General features: G+C 37.1%; 1 protein-coding gene across 4 annotated transcripts in view; it reads left to right on the top strand.

The window, feature by feature from the left end:
• FHIP1A (FHF complex subunit HOOK interacting protein 1A) overlaps nt 1-21,267 on the top strand; it is an 89,548-nt gene that overhangs the window by 1,151 nt on the left and 67,130 nt on the right. The window lies entirely within an intron of this gene.

Here is a 21,267-nt window from a genome sequence, read left to right as displayed (position 1 = left end):
TATGGAGCCAGCAACATGTTAAGGCTAGCCTAGTTTATACAGATTGCTACTAATCATTAATGTGCTGTCATACTTTCAAATATATTGGATTGACTTCTTCCCGTTGCTCTTAAAAATGTTAGGATGGGCTGAGCTATTGCTGTTCCGTCCACAGGAAACTCAGTGGCGTGCACCCATAATTGCTCCATTCACGCCATTACTTAGGTCACCAGCTAATAATTCTAATGTAAGGTTCTTTATCTTTTTAACTAAAGGGAGAAATGAATTTCCTCTTCTGCTGCTGCCTGCCTTTCTCATATCAAGACTATATTTGGAAATGACTTTTTTTTTTTTACCTGTGTATCATTCAAAAATACATATTCGTAGACTTCACATTCTTGAAGCATGATATATTGAACTATGAAGTAGTCAAAACTATTTTAATATAGCAGTTGTGCAAATCTCGTCCATACAGCTAGCTTATGATGTGTTGTGCGGACCTGGAAAATTAAGTAAAATATATAAAATAATTTTGTGTAATATTATGATATAACTTTGGCATTGTACAATATATTGCAACTTGGAACAACAACAGTATAAATGATTTATTACAATGCTGTCTTCTGTCAAGCAGATGTAGTGAAAGGACAGAATTTCATTATTTATTAAATTGAAATTGAATACAAAGGTTGATACTTCAATATCTGATGCATTTTTTCTAAATTCATAATACTTATTTAAAACCGATGAAAAGGATAATTATCTGTGATTTTGGATAAAATTTACATAACAGCCACCTCACATTTTATTAGGTAAAATATATGCAGAGTACATGTATTCAGTTACAGAAAAGATTATCTTCCATTGGTAGATATAGGCAGAGTACAAATAATGGGAAAAGTTGGTCCTGAAAAATGTAATACTGGGCTCCCCAGGTGGGCACAGTTTGTGTATGATTACATCTCTTGGTGTTACCAAGCTCTCTTCTCATTGTGACTTTATAATTTTTTAAAATACTTTTAATTATGTTTTCAATTACGTTTACCTGTTTTGAAAGTTTTTGATGTAGACTTTTGTTACTTGAATTTTTCTTTTTATTTTGTAAGGAAAAATGTCTTTCTGCAAACCACAATCTTAATTAACCCTATTTCCTTTGACAGGTGCTTACTTATTAGATGCCAAAGCATTGTTATTTTTTTTTCCTAAATGCATTTAAAGAATATAAATGCATATCTTTCATTTTGGTCATAAGCCAGTATAAAATAACCATCATTAAGAATTACAACCATTTCAATAACAACTCTGAAATCTATGACATATAAAATACCTAAATTTAGCATACCAACACAATACTATAATATTAAAACAAAACAAAAGGCTTCTTGTTCTTTTGGATAAGATCAAGTGTAATTAAAGAATATAAAAGTGCTATGCCTGTCTATTGGGGTCTTGGAGTAAATGGGAAGGGATTATGTATAAGATTTGTGGTTCTTACTATTCTAGCAAGCTGCTTCCTCATGCTTTGCTGCCTGCCCTTCAGCCTGTTTTGTAGCAGTGAAGTTCTGGATAGGAAGTATGTATGTCCTGTGGATTCTGAGAAGATAAGTGTTGTTCCTTTCCCTTTTATTTGTTGGTAGTAGCAACTTTTAGTAAGTTTCTTTCTGAAAAAAAATGGAGCAAATAATACACTGTCATATGATCTGGCACTTTGTACTGCCTTGTAACCCAAGCTGAAATCTCTTACATAGCAGTTAGTCACAAACGTTCATGCTTTGTATTGTAAATTAAACTCTATTGTGGCTGGGGATAACAGTGGGTAGGTGAGGCTGTTTTTAGGCTTCCTGTTTACTCCTCTGGGCATGTATTGTCTTGCATCAGCTATTTATGCTAGCTTAGTTTTGTGGTAGGTGAAATACTGCCAAGTCTTGTGGGAGGAGTACATGAACGAAGCACATTCTTCCTCCCTCGTATTCCAATACTTGTCCAGCTTTTTTTATCTGTCCTACTAACCTTTTTCAATATGATGCTCACAAGATGGCCTTGCCCAAAACATATCATTCTTTGCCTGTGGACCAAGACTTCCGGAAGGCGCAGAGTTGGTGAACACTGCCTTATGATGCTACCACACTGTAATATTATGATGCCATAACTTTGGCATTATACTACTGCAACTTGGAACAACAACAAAGTAATGATTTATTGTAATGCTGTCTTCTGTTGAGCAGATATAGCTAAAGGACAGAATTTCACTATTATCTATTAAATTGAAATTGAATACAAATGTTGATACTTGAATACAGAAAGGATTTAAGACGAATACATTTAAAAGTGAGATTGTTAGATATATTAACTAATATTAACTATATAGCTAGCATACTTCCTTTATCCTAAATCTCTTACTTTTAATGTTTGTGTTAAGTGCCTTCTATGCTATGGTGCTTGCCCTGTGGGACAGCCCCCCCCCCAAAGTTTCAATGGTCCTGGCCCTGTCGGAAGGCCTTAAAAACCTGGCTCATTCCACAGGCTTTGAAGCCAGGAGGTTAATGCACCGTTGGTTGAAGAGTTGATTAATTTTTACATGGTGTCTTTTATTGTTCTTTTCACTGTTTTATATGTATGTTTTTGATTTTATACCTTGTTAGCTTCCCAGCGTTACTTGATTAATATGGTCAGCCATATACATTTTCAGAATAGATAAGTGCTAGATAGAAATTACTTAAAACTCCAGGATACATCGAGCACAGGTACAGTCTGATTCTTGTCTTGATATGAAGCATCAACAGGTGGAATTAAGATTGTTCAACCTCTGTTGTTGTTGTTCAGTCGTTAAGTCATGTCCGACTCTTCGTGACCCCATGAACCATATCCCGCCAGTCCTTCCTGTCCTTCACTACCTCCCTGAGTTGGCTCAGTTTCATGCTCATTGCTTCAGTGATGCTATCTAACCATCTCATCCTCTGCCGTCCTCTTCTCCTTTTGCCTTCAATCTTTCCCAGCATCAAGGTCTTTTCCAAAGAGTCCTCTCTTCGCATTAGGTGACCAAAGTATCTGAGCTTGAGCTTCATTATCAATCCTTCCAATGAGCAGTCAGGGTTGATTTCCTTTCAAGTTGACTGGTTTGACCTCCTAGCAGTCCAGGGGACTCTTAAGAGTCTTCTCCAGCACCACAGTTCAAAGGCATCAATTCTTCGGCGCTCAGCCTTCTTTATGGCCTCACAGCTACACATTACTACTGGAAAAACCATAGCTTTGACTATGCGGATCTTTGTCGGCAAGGTGATATCTCTGCTTTTTAATATGCTATCTAGGTTTGCCATAGCTTTCCTCCCAAGGAGCAAGCGTCTTTTAATTTCATGGCTGCAGTCTCCGTCTGCGGTGATCTTGGAACCCAAATAACTGAAGTCTGTTACTGCTTCCATTTCTACCCCTTCTATTTGCCAGGAATTAATGGGTCCAGATGCTATGATCTTAGTTTTTTTAATGTTGAGTTTCAAGCCAGCTTTCACACTCTCCTCTTTCACCCTCATCAAGAGGCTCTTTAGTTCTTCTTCACTTTCTGCCATTAGGATGGTATCATCTGCATATCTGAAGTTATTGATGTTTCTCCCTGCAATCTTAATTCTGGCTTGTGATTCTTCCAGCCTGGCATTTCTCATGATGTACTCTGCATATAGGTTAAATAAGCAGGGTGACGATATACAGCCTTGTCTTACTCCTTTCCCTATTTTGAACCAATCGGTTGTTCTGTGACCGGTTCTAACTGTTGCTTCTTGGCCCACATACAGATTTCTCAGGAGGCAGGTAAGATGGTCTGGTACCCCCATCTCTTTAAGAATTTGCCACAGTTTGTTGTGATCCACACAATCAAAGGCTTTTGCATAGTCAATGAAGCAGAAGTAGATGTTTTTCTGGAACTCTCGTGCTTTCTCCATGATCCAGCGAATGTTGGCGATTTGATCTCTAGTTCCTCTGCCTCTTCGAAACCCAGCTTGTACATCTGGTAGTTCTCGGTTCACATACTGCTGAAGCCTAGCTTGTAGGATTTTGAGCATAACCTTGCTAGCATGTGAAATGAGTGCAATTGTGTGATAGTTTGAGCATTCTTTGGCATTGCCCTTCTTTGGAATTGGAACCTAAACTGACTTTTTCCAATCCCGTGGCCACTGTTGCGATTTCCAAACTTGCTGGCATATTGAGTGCAGCACTTCATCTTTTAGTATTTTAAATAACTCAGCTGGAATACTGTCATCTCCACTAGCTTTGTTGTTAGCAATGCTTCCTAAGGCCCACTTGACTTCACTCTCTAGGATGTCTGGCTCAAGGTTAGTGACCACACCAGCATGGACATCAAGGACATTAAGTTCTTTCTTGTATAATTCTTCTGTGTATTCTTGCCACCTCTTCTTAATCTCTTCTGCTTCTGTTAGGTCCCTGCCTTTTTTGTCCTTTATTATGCCCATCTTTGCACTAAATGTTCCTTTGATATCTCCAATTTTCTTGAAGAGATCTCTAGTCTTCCCCATTCTATTGTTTTCCTCGATTTCTTTGCATTGTACATTTAAGAAGGCCTTCTTATCTCTCCTTGCTATTCTCTGGAAATCTGCATTCAGTTGCTTGTATCTTTCCCTTTCACCCTTGCTTTTCGCATTCCTTCTTTCCATAGCTATTTGTAAAGCCTTATCAGACAGCCATTTTGCTTTCTTGCATTTCTTTTTCCTTGGGATGGTTTTAGTTGCTGCCTCCTGTACAATATTACGGACCTCCGTCCATAGTTCTTCAGGCACTCTGTCTACCAAATCTAATCCCCTAAATCTATTCATCACCTTCACTGTGTACTCACAAGGAATATGATCTAAGTCATACCTGAGTGATCTAGTGGTTTTCCCTATGTTCTTCAATTTAAGCCTAAATTTTGCAGTAAGAAGCTCATGATCTGAGCCACAATCAGCTCCTGGTCTTGTTTTTGCTATCTGTATAGAGCTTCTCCATATTTGGCCGCCAAGTATATAATCAATCTGGTTTCGGTATTGACCATCTGGTGATGTCCATGTGTAGAGTCGTCTCTTGTGTTGTTGTTTGCTATAACTAGCTTGTTCTCTTGACAGGACTCTATTAGCCTTTGCCCTGCTTCATTTTGTACTCCAAGGCCAAACTTCCCTGTTATTCCAATTACTCCTTGACTTCCTACTTTAGCATTACAATCCCTTATGATGAAAAGGACATCTTTTTTTGGTGCTAGTTCTAGGTGGTGTTGTAGGTCTTCATAGAACCGGTCAACTTCAGCTTCTTCAGCATCAGTGGTTGGGGCATAGACTTGGATTACTGTGATGCTGAATGGTTTGCCTTGGATTCACACTGAGATAATTCTGTCGTTTTTGAGGTTGTACCCCATTACTGCATTTCCCACTCTCTTATTGACTATGAGTGCTACTCCATTTCTTCTAAGAGTTTCTTGCCCACAGTAGTAGATATAATGGTCACCTGAATTAAATTCACCCATTCCCGTCCATTTCAATTTGCTGATTCCCAAGATGTCGATGTTCAATCTTGTCATCTCATGTTTGACCACATCCAGCTTGCCTTGGTTCATAGATCTTACATTCCAGGTACCTATACAATATTGTTCTTTACACCATCGGACCTTCTTTTCGCTTCCAGATACATCCACAGCTGAACGTCCTTTCGGCTTTGGCCCAGCCGCTTCACTTTTTCTGGAGCTACTTGGAATTGCCCTCCGCTCTTCCCCAGTAGCATGTTGGACACCTTCCGACCTGAGGGGCTCATCTTCCAGCGTCATATCTTTTAGCCTTTTGACATTGTCCATAGGGTTTTCTTGGCAAGGATACCGGAGTGGGTTACCATTTCCTTCTTCACTGGACCACATTTTGTCAGAACTCTCTGTCATGACCTGTCCGTCTTGGGTGGCCCTGCACGGAATAGCTCATGGCTTCACTGAGTTACAGAAGCCCCTTCGCCGTGACAAGGCAGTGATCCATGAAGGGGTTAACCTCTGTTAGGTCAGACCTAATGAGAATACTACTGTATGTACTTACTGGGCCTAAACAACAACATTTTATTATCCATAGCTACAAAGCATTTAAGATACTTTGTTGCTAGCAGACTTAATTGTGGTTTATTTCTTAATGGATTTCTGATATAACACTGGAGAATTTTTTAAAAAGCTATTTTTATAACAAAATAGAACTAATGTGTTTTTTTCCATGTTACCTGAAGTTTGACTCCTGAGATTTATATGCTTGGTCCTATCTGCAATGGAACAGAAAGGTACCTTTAGGCAGTATTAGTTCTATATTTTGGTCTCATATATGATCTTAGGCCATAATGTGATTGGTTTGATTTTAGCACAGCACAATGTGTGTGAAACTGGTGGCTTCTTCAGCAAACCATAGCTAGCAAAATTCTGTCTTATTAGAAACCTAGCTACTATTAGCAGTATATATTGTTTCACACCCTGTGAACAGGTATATAAACATGGAAAAGTTTGTGAAGGAAACCCCCCCCCCCCCGCACATACAAAAGGTCACATATGCTGGTTGGAAAGTAGGAATGTCAAGAGATTTTATAGTTGTCTTATGTGTCAGTGCTACAATTGGATTCCTAGATAAATGTGTTTTAATAGCCATTAGTATCTGACAGGACACAGCTGGACAACTGCTAATCCTTTTTCAAATAGATGTCAGTTCTTCAAGGTAGACCAAACTAGGAACCATTGCCATGTAGGTCAATACTATATTGTAAAGTTATAGTAATATAATCTCGCAATTCTGAATGCATTTTTCTCTTTCCTCCCTTTATCTTTGTGTGAATTAACTTGTCTGAGAAGATTATTCATATTAACTTTCTTGGCCAGATTCTGGCACCTATTATCTGACTGTTGCCTTGGTAGCAGCTCTTCCTCCTGTCCTTCAAGGCCATTCCCTCTTCCCCCTACAATAAGGAGATCTCCATAGTTTCCACTTAGCCGTATTATGAATCGTTCAGTTCAACTATTATTTTATAATGTAGCATAAATTGTGGCAAGGCACAATAAAAATGCTCCCTAAATTGAATTTGTGGTGAATTACTATATAAACTGGTGAGATCTTGCCATCACCTAATAGTATAGCATAACCAATTAATGATTTTAAATTAAACCAGAACCAAACACAGCCAATTAATATTTTTAAAGTAAGTAATTTATGTGAATAAAAATTAGATAAATTACATTCAAGATACTTTATTTTTTATGTTTGTTGATGCTTCCGTGGATTTCACATTGTCTTAGATCTTATGGATGAGGTAGGTCCTACCCTTAATTCTTCTTATTGATGTGATATCCTCAGTAGTGATAGACCATTCCTTATTGGGTATGTATGCATTTGTTGCAACATTTTCTGCAGGAATAAGGATCGGATTACATTGGGCTAAACATGAGATGAATGGATCCTGCTGGATTCAGGCAGCTTTGAGGAATTTTTTTTTAACTCTCTTGTCTTCCTTATTGATAACCAGGTTGAAATATGGAATACTGAAGTCTTCTGATATGGTAGTTCCTAAGTAATGTCTATTTCACATTGGAGCATGTAGCACATTAAAGTATTTGGAGTTACCAAAGTTAAAAAAAGGTAAGGCCAGAAGACTTGAGTGCTATCGCATGAGTCCAGAGATGGTCCAGCCAAGAATGAGAGGTATAATTATAAGAGAACCCTGTAGTTTCAAAAAAAAATCTACATCCAAGATTTCTGTCAGACTTTTAGGCAGATGTCTGAGTGATTAGTGGCTCTGGCCTACATCTGGTTTCCATCTGAGTTCTGCTGTGAACTGTTTGGGTTGTTCTTTGTAGCTAAATTGCTCTGATTATCACTGATAATTTATAACATGAAAGAGAAGCAACTGAAATATTGTTGATATTTCTAGTTATCCCAGTGGCCTTTGATACTCTTGTTAACAGTATCTTGTTTGAGTGCTTTCTGGAACTTGGATCTTTTGGGAATTATTCTGCAGGGTCCTGTTCTATGTTTTGTCTTGTATTTTTTTTTTTTTAATATCTATATGAAGCTGTTGGGAAGGATCATTCACATGTTTAGAGATAGTTATTATCAATAAGCTGATAATACTTAGCTATATTTTTCCTTTTATAGCTCAAGAGTTGGATATCTCCAAGCCTCTAGACCAGTGTTTTTCAAAATTTTTGGGTCACTGCCCCCTTAATTGTACCACATTTTTCATAACGTCTCCTGTCTTGTGTATCTGTGAATCATAATTTTTTTAAAAAAATTATTTATTGCACATTTATTCTTTCTTTATGAACAATTACAAATACATATTTAAGTCATAGTTATAGTTACAAATATAGTTAAGTCATTATAAGTAATAATAATAAGTAATTTAATAATTTAATACTTAATGCAATGGATGGGCTTGGTGGAGATTTATTCACATATCAATGCTAGGTTTAATGTCCATAAGCAGAAGTCGTAAGTCTCCACATTCAATAACTTTTGATTTTAAGGTACGAATATACATAGAATAAAAATTACACACACACGCACGTATATTCTTACCTAAAATGAAACAAAGTTCAGTATGAAGACTAAAACACAGTGATGTATGTACGTTCAAACAAAATAGCTCAGTAGCTGTTGAATTTATTTCTAACCAAGTGTAACTGAGTGTGCAGCTTGTGTTTCTGTGAATCATACAGTTGCGCTAATACCCAGCACAATCATATGATTCACATGGTCAGCATGTGGTCAAAGCAGTCAAAAGTGTGATACTATTTTGAACATTCTAAAGTTTGATATATTTATAATTATCGAAATATATCCTTAGTTTTACACATTTAATAACATTTGTTGGATAAGTTATGTGTAATCTTCTGTTTTTATTATCTTAATCTCCCCTTCTGTCACCTCCTTGCAATCTAACACCCCTTGCCACCCCTTTAATGCCTAACCCCCCTCTGAATAATTCAAACGCCCCCCCCCAAGGGTTGGTATCACTCAGTTTGAGAAATGCTGCCCTAGATAATAAAGGACTGCGTATAGGAGAAGATAAAATTAAATGCAGAAAATCTGGTAATTATTACTCATTCTCAGGCTGGACTAAAAGATTTAGGAGATAAATTCTCCTGGGTGTAATTGCATTCTCCCATAAAGATTTGTTTTGTGGTTGTGGAGTCATCTTGGATCACACATTGATGCTGGGCAGCCACATAACATTAGTGAAAAGAAAGTCCTTTTATCAGTTTCAGCTTCTCAACTAGATGTGTTCCTCTCTGGAGAGAATAATCAGGTTTTGATATATCATGTGCAGGTAACCTAAGCTTAAATTAATTGATGTATCATGTGCAGGTAACCTAAGCTTAAATTATTGCAGTGTGCTGAAGTAGCCTTTGAAAGAGTTTCAGAAATTGTAGCAGCAGCAGCACGGATGGTGCATGAACCCTGTTTTGAGACCATTTTTCTGATTGCCATTTGCCTTCCATATTGAATTCAAGATGTTCACAATGGTACATGGCTTAGGCCCAAATTATTTACAGGACCACCTACTCCTATATTGTGCACTCTCCACTTTTAAGTTATCAGAGGGACACGCTTTTGCAGATCCCATTAAGGATACGCTTAACATCAATAGCAAATTCTGTATTGTTTTGTTTTTTACAGCAGGGTCCATGATACAGAACAAATGATGCTGAACGTGAAGCAACCCATCACCTCTCCTTATTATAGTTTAGGAAGGAGCTAAAAACATACTTATTCACCCAGGGCTTCTAATAGTTTACTGTTGCATTGTTAAGTTTTGGTATTTACAGTTCTTACTTTAATGCTGGTTTTATTAATGATTTCATTGTACTTTTGTCAGCTGTTAAGAACCATGCAGGGAATTAGGGTAACACTTTAATATTCTAAATAATTGAAATGTTATACTAAAAAACTTGAAAATCCAGAAGAGATTTAAAAGGCAAGTATCTGTTAAATGTGTAAGTCATTTTATACCAAATATATTTTACAGAAGCAAACTTCATTGGACATATAGCCCATCATATAGTTTGCCTTGCAAAACAAAACAAACAAAACCCCCAATCCTGTGGAAAGTGGAAAGGTTTTAGTTAGTTGGACATGGTTGCATTATTCAGTAGTGTTCCAAGATATACCCATGCTGCAAAGTTTCCCTGTCATCACTAGAGGCCACCTGAAAGGCAGAAACAGATGTTGTCCTCTACTCATCCCCAGCCCACCACAGGTACAACTCTACCTAAGTTGGCTGTGTGATTAATACAGTGTTTTTGGACTTTGGGCAGTTGAAGCATTGATGCCTGATTTACCTGCTGCTCTGATTGGCTACTCTGCACAGTAGCAGGAATGTCATCTCACCTTGGTCAATAGTTGCTGCCTTGAAGAGCCATTGAAAAATGTGCTGTGTCTTTCCAGTCTGGCTCACTAATCTCTCAGTGGTGTAGTACTTAACATTTATCTGTTACCCAGAGGGTTGCTGCTTTAAAACATGGCAGAAACAGGGTTCTTTTAATAGTTTTCTTTTCTGAGCTATCCATTTTTACACTGGGCTTTTAAAAAAAATAAATAAATAAAAATTAGTCCACTAGAGCATTGTTGAAATGCTGGGGCTTTGTTTCCTTTTATTTTTTTAGATCCTTTTAGATTCTTCGCAGTAGAAGTAGACCTCGCTTAGCCACTGCCTTGGGCAGCTACCATTCAAAGTTATGAGGGTGATGAAAAAAGTACCTGTGTGACCAACACCTGCATTTCTAACCTTCTCAGCATCTTTCTTTCTGTCACGTGTTCGCCATTACAGTTAGTACGCATTGTCCTGCGCCTGACCCATTTTTTTCCTTCTCCTCCCCTCGCAGAGTGGAAGGTTGCCTTAAGATCAGTATCTGTGATCTTTTTTTTCATTAAAAGCATCAACCTGGAAATATGATATGAATTAGAATTTGCAAAACATTTGAGACAGATGCTTCATAATGTGCTGGAACAAAAAGCACTCCTCTTTGAATGAATAAAATGGCGGTACCTTTTGCAAGGCATGCGCATGTATCTGGCAACAAATAGTTTTCATAGCAACCACAAAACCCTTGAAAAAGATATAGCTGCTTGAATGGTTTGAAGTGCACTGTAGTACTAGGAAGAACCTATATCTGGGGTTAACTACACAGTTCCAGTAAGCACCAGAGTACCAAAGACACCACATTTCATGTTCCCCAGCTATTCTAAAACTGAAGATTTACTCTTTACAAGGTTGTTTCAAAGTGAATTTCTAGTCTCAAATGGTCATCAGCTTCATCTTCTACAAATCCCTCATAAAAATTCCAAATGTGTTCAACAGCTCAAGAAAGGTGGACAGAGTCTTGGATATAAAGGAAGTTTGAACGTTTTCAATAAATTATATCTACATCCAAGGGTATGGATTATTGAATTATATTAACACTGAAGATCTGGACCATACCTTCTTAATTTGCATAGAGAAGTTTCAGAGAAAAAAATGTAATGTTATTTCTGAAGATTTTTTAAATTTAAGTTTATTTATTTAATAGCCTTTAGTTATTTTAAGAAAATGATATTAAAAATAATTCAGAAGAATATTCTAGATAAATAAAAGCAGAACTAGCAGGGTTACACCCTACACTAAGTAAACTACATTATGATTTAATGTGTTGCATGAATCCAAGTACAATGGCTTTCCAAGGTTTCAGAAAAGAAACAGAAATATCTGTATGCAGAGCTGGTGCTTTACCGCTAAGCTACAGCCTCTTTCAGCATTATAGTTCTATCTGAAAATACAGTCATCCTTGAAAACTCAGACTGGAGCTAAAATATCAAATCTTGCAAGCTATTTCCAAACATATATTTAACAAAGCTAATGCCAATCTGAGTCTATTATACATTTATTTGATCTTGTTTTTTAATTTATTTATTGGAATTATATCCCAATGTAATTCTCAGTAGCTTATAATTACAACATAATGACAATTTGAACAACTATGTAGAATACCAACATAAATGGCAATAAATAAAAGAGAGCAAAACACTGAAAGTAGTGCAAGAAATTAATTAGCAAAATCATGAAAATTCTCTCCAGAATAATTCAGTTTTTAATAGCTTCCTAAAGGTTAGTAAGGAAAACCTGAGTCTGATCTCCACTGAGAAGCCATTCCAAACCAATGACACTGCTATAGAGAACCAGCACCATCTACTCTTGGCTCCTCTCACCTCTTGGAAGTGTAGAATCACTATAACCAAGTCCACAGAATTGGTATTATATGTTTCCAGTGTCAGCGTCAATGTCAGGAGATTGAAGCAGGCCACATTCTGGACCAGTTGTAATTTCCAAATATTCTTCAAGGGCAGTCACATATAAAGCAGGTTGCAGTAATCCAGTCGTGATGATGAAGGCATGAATCGCTATAGCTAGGTTTTCCCATACTAGGTGCACCAGATGAAGCCATGCAAAGGCCCCTCTGGCCTTGGCTTCCATCTGCTGTTTGAGGAGGAGCTGTGAGTCCAGGAGGATGCCCCAGATTGTAAGCCTACTCTTCCTAGAGCAGTGCCTGCCCATCCAGGGATAACATGGGGTTGACAGAGAACCCCAGCATCTAAACAGTAGCTCACCTTATTAGGGCTCAGCTTTAGTCTGTTCTCTCTCAACCAGACCCTTACAGCCTCCAAGCACTGGAACAGCTCATTGACGGCATCTCCCCTATACTGTAATCTGAAGTGGTGATAAAAAGTTGGGTGTCATTAGTTTATTGATTATATTGCACCCTGGTATCATAAATGACTCTACATGTTATAATTATTCATTATAATTGTTCATTAGGAAATACAATACAATACCTAATGCACTTTGAATTGCATGTAACTTTAATGAAAAATTGAGCTGTCTTCTTTTTGACAGTTGTGTTCACATCGTTAAATAATAAAATCTAATTAAAATAGCTAATTCCTTCCAGTGCAACTTACTAATCTGTTTATACCATAAGACTTTAGGCAATTTCATGCATTATAAAAGTGTCCCCACAGAACAACAATTAAAATTGTGTTAACAAATATATAGAATAGATACAACAAACTATTACGATTATTATACCATCTCTGATACTAATTCCAGAAATTTAGCACAGACCAACTCTGTCTGTGTTGCTTTAAATCTAAACTAGGGAAAGTCTTATGTTTAAAAAAACAAACTCCATAAGCTATAACAGGGTTCCTCAACCTTGGCAACTTTAAGATGGGTGGACTTCAACTCCCAGAATTCCCTAGCCAGCCTTGGGCTGGGGCTGGCTGGGAAATTCTGGGAGTTGAAGTCCACCCGTCTTAAAGTTGCCAAGGTTGAAGAACCCTGAGCTATAATATCAGATGATCATTTTAATTTAAAATGTTAGAAATCTAAGATTAATTTTTTAAACGGTCCATCATGACCCTTTTAAATTAAAGATTTCAAATGGCTTAATAATAACAGCTGCCTGAGGAAACAACAGGAACATAGAGGTGAAAAAGTAGCAATCCAACTATGAAAGGTTAAGTAGCTTGAGGGCAAATAGCAGAGTAACAAACTTCACATTCTGTAGTTTGTTTTATTATCTTGTGTGAAATAACATTTTAGTTCATTTTGCTGGTGATACTTTACTTTAGTATCACCGCAGATTATTAACTCAGCATCCATATAAAAACCAACTCAATTTCTGTAACTGGTTCTATCACCAACATTTTTATCCAGAAAGCCACGGACATTTGGTATCACCACTTTTGGTGTAGTCATCAGAGATTACAGTGGTACCTCTGCTTACGAACTTAATCAGTTCCGTGGCTCTGATCGCAAGTCGAGTTGGTCGCAAGTCGAAGTAAATTTTCCCATAAGGTTCAATGTAATTACCGTTAATCCGTTCCGGCGTCCACGGACCACGCATCAGGGGCGGAAAAATGGCCGCTGACCACACGGCAGGGCGGAAAAAATGGCCGCGGACCATGTGTCGGGCGGAAAAATGGCCGCGGACCACGTGGAACGGGAGGAAAAATGGCTGCGGACCACGTGGAACGGGCGGAAAATGGCCGCGGACCACATGGAACGGGCGGCAAAATGGCTGCGGACCACGTGGAACGGGCGGGAAATGGCTGCGGACCATGTGGAACGGGCGGAAAATGGCTCATAAGTCGAGGCGAATTCGTAAGTAGAGATAAATTTTTGGGGCCGGAGCTGATCGTATCTTGAAAATTTCGTAAGTAGGGGCGTTCGTAAGTAGAGGCACCACTGTATACACACTAGGTAGAGTAGTCTTTCCTATGCAGATGCTGTCCAGATGTATTAATAACTCCCGTTACTCTCAAGGAGCATGACCAACTGACTGCAATGGAAGCTATATTTCAGCTTTTTTCTTACTATTCTGCCTTCCCTACTAATCATACCTCTGGACATATCTGTACTGCATCTTTAAACTGCTCCTGTCCCATGCTGATGCTGATTGGATTCTAAGCAAGCTTAAGAAAATGTCCAGACTGAGATGCTTCAGCAATGACCTGGCCAGTATTTAGAAAACAATGCTGCTACCGTGACCTTTCATTGTATATATGTATAATTACATAAAAAGATAAGCATACAAAGTTAAATTACATTTATTTATATAGAGATACAGAGATATAGAAATAAATATAAATAATTATATCTATAAGAGCAAATTAGAGCATCAAACTGCACATATATGCAGGGACAACAATCCATTTTTAAATACAATTATCTACTTGTGTTTTCTCAGATTTGGCTGAAGAATCTCAATTGCAGGTAGCATAGGATTCTCTCAATAGTATGGTATAACATTTGCCTGGAGTGCAGGGTGCTACTGGTTCAAATCCTGGCAGAAAACTGTTAGTATTGTTATTCATTCATTCATTCACTCATTTATTTATTTATATGAACCACCAATTTCTAACAAGTTTGATAGTGTGAATGAATGAATATTTTATTTATGGTCACTGACCATAATTGCAAACAAAAACACATTAAAAATAAAAATACAGTAAAAACAAAACAAGATAAAATATTACAATTGGTGGTGGGTTTGTCAGTGGATAACCAAAGTCTGCCTAATTTTACAGGCAGTATAACAACATTTAGCTATGTTCAAGGAGACTGGATCATACTGATCTGATAACAAGCGTACATTAAAAAAACAACAACCAGAATTTCCAAGGTGTTTTACCAGGTAAGGAGTTATAAGGTCCTTGAGTCCTTATGGAGGGGACAGTATAGCAGGACATGAGCTGTAGTTTCAACAGCCCCTTATCCACAGGGACACAGTTTCAGCTCATAGGGGACTTTTTTGTATTGGCCGTCCAAAATTGCTGTAGGGAGAGCATTGAAGCATGTTAAAATTTGTGCTCTTGGAATTTGGAAACAGTTATATGGTATAAGTATCTTGCAGGTTTGTAAAAAGGGGGTTGACTGCTCAGAAAAATGTTCTTAGGTAGAATAGATTGCTCCTGTTGAGCTTCCAGATTTTTGATAAGTTGTTTAAATGCACTCAGCGCACCTCATAACCCATCACTAGGGACCCATCCTGCAAAAGCCAAGATATTGAAATTTTTATGAGATTGTCCTGAACCATATTAATTGTAATTGTCCTGAGTAAGGAAAGAACTCAAACCTGTGGGGAAAAAAAGTAACTTCAACCAGTGTGCTATGATACAGATCCATGCACCTGTTTTGACTTTAAACAGCCCTGTCTCCCTCCTTAATACTACATTTGGAATATACCCCCTAGAAATTTAGATTGTACCCTTTCAAGAGGAGTAAAGGAAGTGTAAGGTCCTAGCTGGGCACCAAAAAGTAGTTGTGCACAAGCCTTAGCTTCAGTGCTGCAGGGATATACTGTGCTCTGGTGAAGTGAAAAGATTGAATTGCAGCCACTGGTTTTTTGTCGTTTTTTTGGAATTTGTATAACATAATTTTGGTGTACATTGTGTTTGGTGGAGCTGTGGAAAACAGTGCCCAAATATTTAAAAGATTTCACTTGTTCAGTACTCTGGCCATTTATCCTCCAGGCATGCAGTTTAGATCTCTTTGCAAAGATCAGAATCTTAGTTTTACTATAGTTGATTTCAAGTGCTTCTTCAGAGCAGTAATTGGCCAGAACATTCAGAGCTCATTTAAGTCCAGTTAATGTTTGTGACAGAAGTACTATGTCATCTTCATACAACAAAGGTGCAATATGTCTGTTAGTTTTGGGGGGTTGATGTTCTAATTGATTTATTTTAGCCACGAGTGGAATTATGTACAGATTAAACAGCAGGGGAGCTAAAATACATCCGTGCCTCACTCCTCTCTGTGTTGGAATCGCATTAGTGTGGTGGCCTTGCATACTGATCTTAAGATACTGATCTTAAGATCGAAAGATCTTAAGATCGTGAGATAGCATGTTACAGTTATAAGGCAGAAAATAGCACAAGTGATGTTATTTAACAGTTTTTCTTTATTTTCTATTTTTCTATTTAATTTAGATATATGAGTTGGCATAGATTGAAAAAAAGTACTTGAAATACAGTCAAATGGGAAACCAAATACAGGTTTTTTACATTCTTTCTTGAAGCTGTGTGATAGTTGGTGTTTTCATTTTGCTCAATTGTAGTTTAGAGAGATACTTGCATAATAAAATACAACATTGTTGGAATAATTTTCTAGCATAATTAATATTCTATTGCAGCATTTAATTTGCTTTTTATAACTGCTTGCAAATTTTATTGATGAAATGTTATGCTCAGTGGTAAAGCTGTCAAAATAGTTCTGTAATATATAATTGTAAATGGTTTATAGACGTCTTCAAAAAGGTTGTGTTTCTCAGTTTTATTATAAATATATAGGTAATTAAAAAATTCATGTGTTAAGATATGTTTTTTATGTGTGTGATTTATAACTGAAAAACAGAACTTAGTTAGGGCCCATCTGCATATTGGTAGATTTGCCTTGTAGAGAATTTGTGCATAATTTTCTTCTCTCACACTTATTGCCAGTTTGTTTGCAGAAAATGTATGCCATCTGGGAAAATGAACAAGATATCTTCTTGCTTTTTATATCTATGAGATGGCAACAATTATCTTTCCTAGTAATTCAAGTTGTTCTGGCTCCAGAAATCCATTGCTATCAAATTTGTTTGAAAGTACCCTTTTCCATTTTTGTATTATTACATCTTACTTTTCCATGAGAATTTACATATTTGGAATTATACAGTTGCTTAAAAATTATGCCTTTTTTAAACAAATCTGTTTTTGCATATGGTCAGATAGGATATCATGTCTGAAAATTCTTTCCTCTCTGAGTGTTAGGTCAAGTTCTTTTATAAATTGAGTTGCATATGAAAACACATTTCTAAGCGATATGAAAGATGAATTGATATAATTAAAAGTGGCAGAGAGTGAATTCTCAGTTTCTTGAATTTAAACAATTGGTAAAAAAGAGCTTTAGTTATGTTTGCATTTATAACTGGTTGTCAAGCGCCCTGCAATCATGTGATCGCCATCTGCGGTCTTCTCTGCCGACTTCCCCAGAAAGTCAGTGGGCAAGCCGGCAGGGAAGGTTGCAAGCAGAGGGGATGGTTGTTGTTGTTTAGTCGTTAAGTCGTGTCCAACTCTTCGTGACCCCATGAACTATATTGCGCCAGGCCTTCCTGTCCTTCACTGCCTCCCTGAGTGTGCTCAGTTTCATGTTCATTGCTTCATTGATGCTATCTAACCATCTCATCCTCTGCTGTCCTTTTATCCTGTTGCCTTCAATCTTTCCCAGCGTCAGGGTCTTTTCCAAAGAGTCCTCTCTTCATGAGAGGAGACAGAGGGGAGGGGAAACTCTTTGGTGGGCTGCAGGAACATTTGAGAGCAAAAGGGCTGCCTGCTGAGAGGATTTCAGCTCCGTGCAAAGCTGAAACTGTCTAGCAGGCAGCTCTTTTCCTCCATCTGCTTAACAACCTGGGGAATCGCTTAATGACCACAACCAGGAATGCCTGGATTGTGGTCATTGAGCGAAGCAGTCACATGGATGTCTCACTTAATGACCGCTTTGCTCAATGACTGAGATTCCGGTCCCAATTGTGGTCATTAAGTGAGGATTACCTGTATAATCAGTAAATGTTATACTGTTTAGTGCTTGTGTAAACCCTACCTTAACAGTTCTAAATACAGTTTTTATTGATTTTTCAAGGCAAGGATAAACTCTGAGTTCACAGCACATCCAGAATGACTGCTGCTGTTTTTGGAGTATAGCCAAATTGAAACTTGGAAACTTGATTACAATTATGTATAAAAAGGAAAGAAAAAAACTGTTATCATCTTCCAGAGAGAAATGAACAGTATTTTAAATGAGCCATTTTAATTGTGTGGAAAATGTCAAAAAGCAGAAATCACTGCAAATTGATATGCTGTCACATGGGGGCATTTGGTTAATAGTTCCCAATTGTAGCAAAGAATGATTCACTAAAAGCTCATAAATCTTTTTAAAGATTCATCAGCTGCATGTGTACAAGTACAGTACTGATAAATACAGAACCAGTTTAGAAGAAGCTTACAATATTATATATTTATCATATGAGCAAGGGGGAAGATAGAAGTTTCGTAGTGACCCTGAAATTTAGTTTAAAATACTACATTCTGTCTTTTCTTATATCTTTCTGGGGAAACTTGCCTTCTCCCTTTCCTTCTTGGCCTTAAGTTTTAAGATAGCTGTCTTATTCTACTCTTTTATGCTTATCTTTATTTTGTATGCATAATTAAATAAATATAACTGCTCTGGAAATTTTTATTGATAGCTGCTGTATAAAATTATTAAATACTGTATTTTATTTCTAAGGATAACATTGTTTTGTTCTAAGATTGTTCTTTCAGGCCTTCCCCGAACCATGAAAAAGATTTGTTGCAATTTGGATGCTACTGTTTATATTTTTAAGGCAGCATCTCAGTGATTGTATAAAATTATATAGATGACATCAAAAGTTGGCATGGTTCATAGTTATAAAATTATATGTTGAATAGTTCAGTATATGCTTCTGTTACCCTGCTGGCACAGGATAGCATATTTTGTTTCCCAAAAGCGAAGCAGTTTGGTGAGATTTAAACTATCTGTACATTAGATTAAATTGCTTATGGGAATATTCTTTTTTAAATGTTTTATCCCACCTTTATTATTTTTATAAATAACTCAAAGCGACAAACAAGCCTAATGTTCCTTCCTCCTCCTATTTTCCCCACAACAACAACCCTGTGAGGTGAGTTTGGCTGAGACAGAGTGACTGGCCCAAAGTCACCCAGCCAGCTTTCATGCCTAAGGCAGGACTAGAACTCACCATCTCCTGCTTTCTAGCCTGGTGCCTTAACCACTAGACCAAACTGGCTCTCATATTTGCATATATTTGCAGATATGCTTTAAAAACTATGAACCAGAACAGATTATTCTGTATATAGGAAGGAGAAAAGTGACCAGATTTACTGATCCTTTAAGAAATGTATTAGTAAAGTCTTCATATGATAATTTTTGAGAGACGAATTCCTATTCTATCCTTCAACTAGAATTCTTGCTTGATGTCTGTATTATATTTTTATTTATATAGCTTGAAGGAGTTCAACACTTATAATTTATGACTTGAAAATTGGGTCAATAATTATTGGTGCTTACAGGCTACCCTGAGCAAATAACATGTAGCAAATCTTTCTTGTTCTCCTTTTAATGTTTACAAAACAACTTTACCATAGTAGTCCTTTCCTAATCATATATGGCTATGACATGAACTAATCTCCTTCCTTTCATAATTGATATAATTGCATCAAAACTGCATCATAATAGGAAGCATGCCGTCTCTGTCATAGTGCCTGTTTTGTGGAACAGACTCTCCCCAAGATACAAACGCCCTGATCCTGCTGGCCTTTTGGAAGGACATGAAGACCTAGCTTTTCCCCCAGGACCTGGGGCCATGATGTTAATGGAGCTCTGGTGTGGTACAGATGTGCCTGTATATGTCACCATGGAGATTTAGGGGTCTTTAACTAATTTCTCTTAATTGTACATTTGGATTTTGTTTTTATATTTATTTGCTGCCCAGAGTCCTTCTGGTAGAGGGTGGCTATATAAATTTCTTTAATAAATAAATAAAAATAAAAATAATCACACAAAAATGTAGGTGGACAGGGTTTACATCACAACACATATTTAGTCACTTACTCCTCTTGCCCTCTGGGGACAACTGTGATTAACATGCAGCTGAAAGTAGCTTTAGTCTGTTTATGAATTCTGATAGACAGTTATAGAATCTCACTCCTGGAAAGATAAATAAGATATTTTCTAGGTTATGCGGAAAACAGTGCGAACTATGCTGACCCATAAAAAATTTCTAGCACAATACCTTTCAAAACACACAAGATCTTATATAAAAGCACATTGAGGCATAAAATTTAATTTTGATTAGAGAAACACTTTTTTTTAATCCAAATTGATTTCGAATTTGCTACCACTTTAACATCTGATTGTAATGATAGAATGTAAAGAACGTGGAATAAATTATTGCTGGGAAAGTAACAGTCCAGATACTAATTCTAGAAGAGTTATATACATTACAACCTTTGCAGTCAAGATACCTAATTGAGGACTTTTTTTTTTTTTTGGCATTTCTATGCATATAAGTTATCTTTGTTTTGTTAGAGGACTTTGCTATTAAATATGCATGGCAATAGACCCTATAAAACAGCTGAACAAAGATTAAGTAACAACTTTTGTGGCAGAGGATGATGACTTTGAGTCAAAATTTGTGGTGACTTCATGGACATGTCCATGAGGTTTGCTTGATAACATTGCAGAAACAACTTCCCAGGACGTATTTTTTATTTCCCACTCTAGGGCTGACAGAAAGTGACTAACCCAAAGTTACCCAGCTAGCTTCTATGCCTAAGGAAGGACTAGAATCCAAGTCTCCTTGCTCCTAGTCCAGCATTTTAACTACTATACCATACTACCTCTCTAAACAAAACAGAACATAAGGATTAATAAAGAAATAGGAACATAGGAAGTTATTTTCAATTTTCTGAGTCACACAAAACTTTCCAAGCTTTGTTTTATAAAACTTTTAATGGGAGGGACAAGATCTTGAAACATTAAGATGTAATGCATGTTCTGCGATAATAATTAGGTCTCTTCCTTAAGGATAGGAAAAAAAGTAGTTGAGAGAAGCTGGGTGAGGAAAGATTTGCAGGAGATTGGGAAAAGAGATTTGATTTCTTTGAATGAAAAACTTGTAGTTACTTA

This window comes from Python bivittatus, unplaced genomic scaffold (assembly GCF_059951505.1).
Source record: "Python bivittatus isolate LINGU-HERP-01145 unplaced genomic scaffold, Pbiv_v1 ctg000070_np1212, whole genome shotgun sequence".
NCBI lineage: Eukaryota > Metazoa > Chordata > Lepidosauria > Squamata > Pythonidae > Python > Python bivittatus.
Note: the sequence above shows the minus strand (reverse complement) of the source record. Positions and strands in the feature narration are given on the sequence as shown.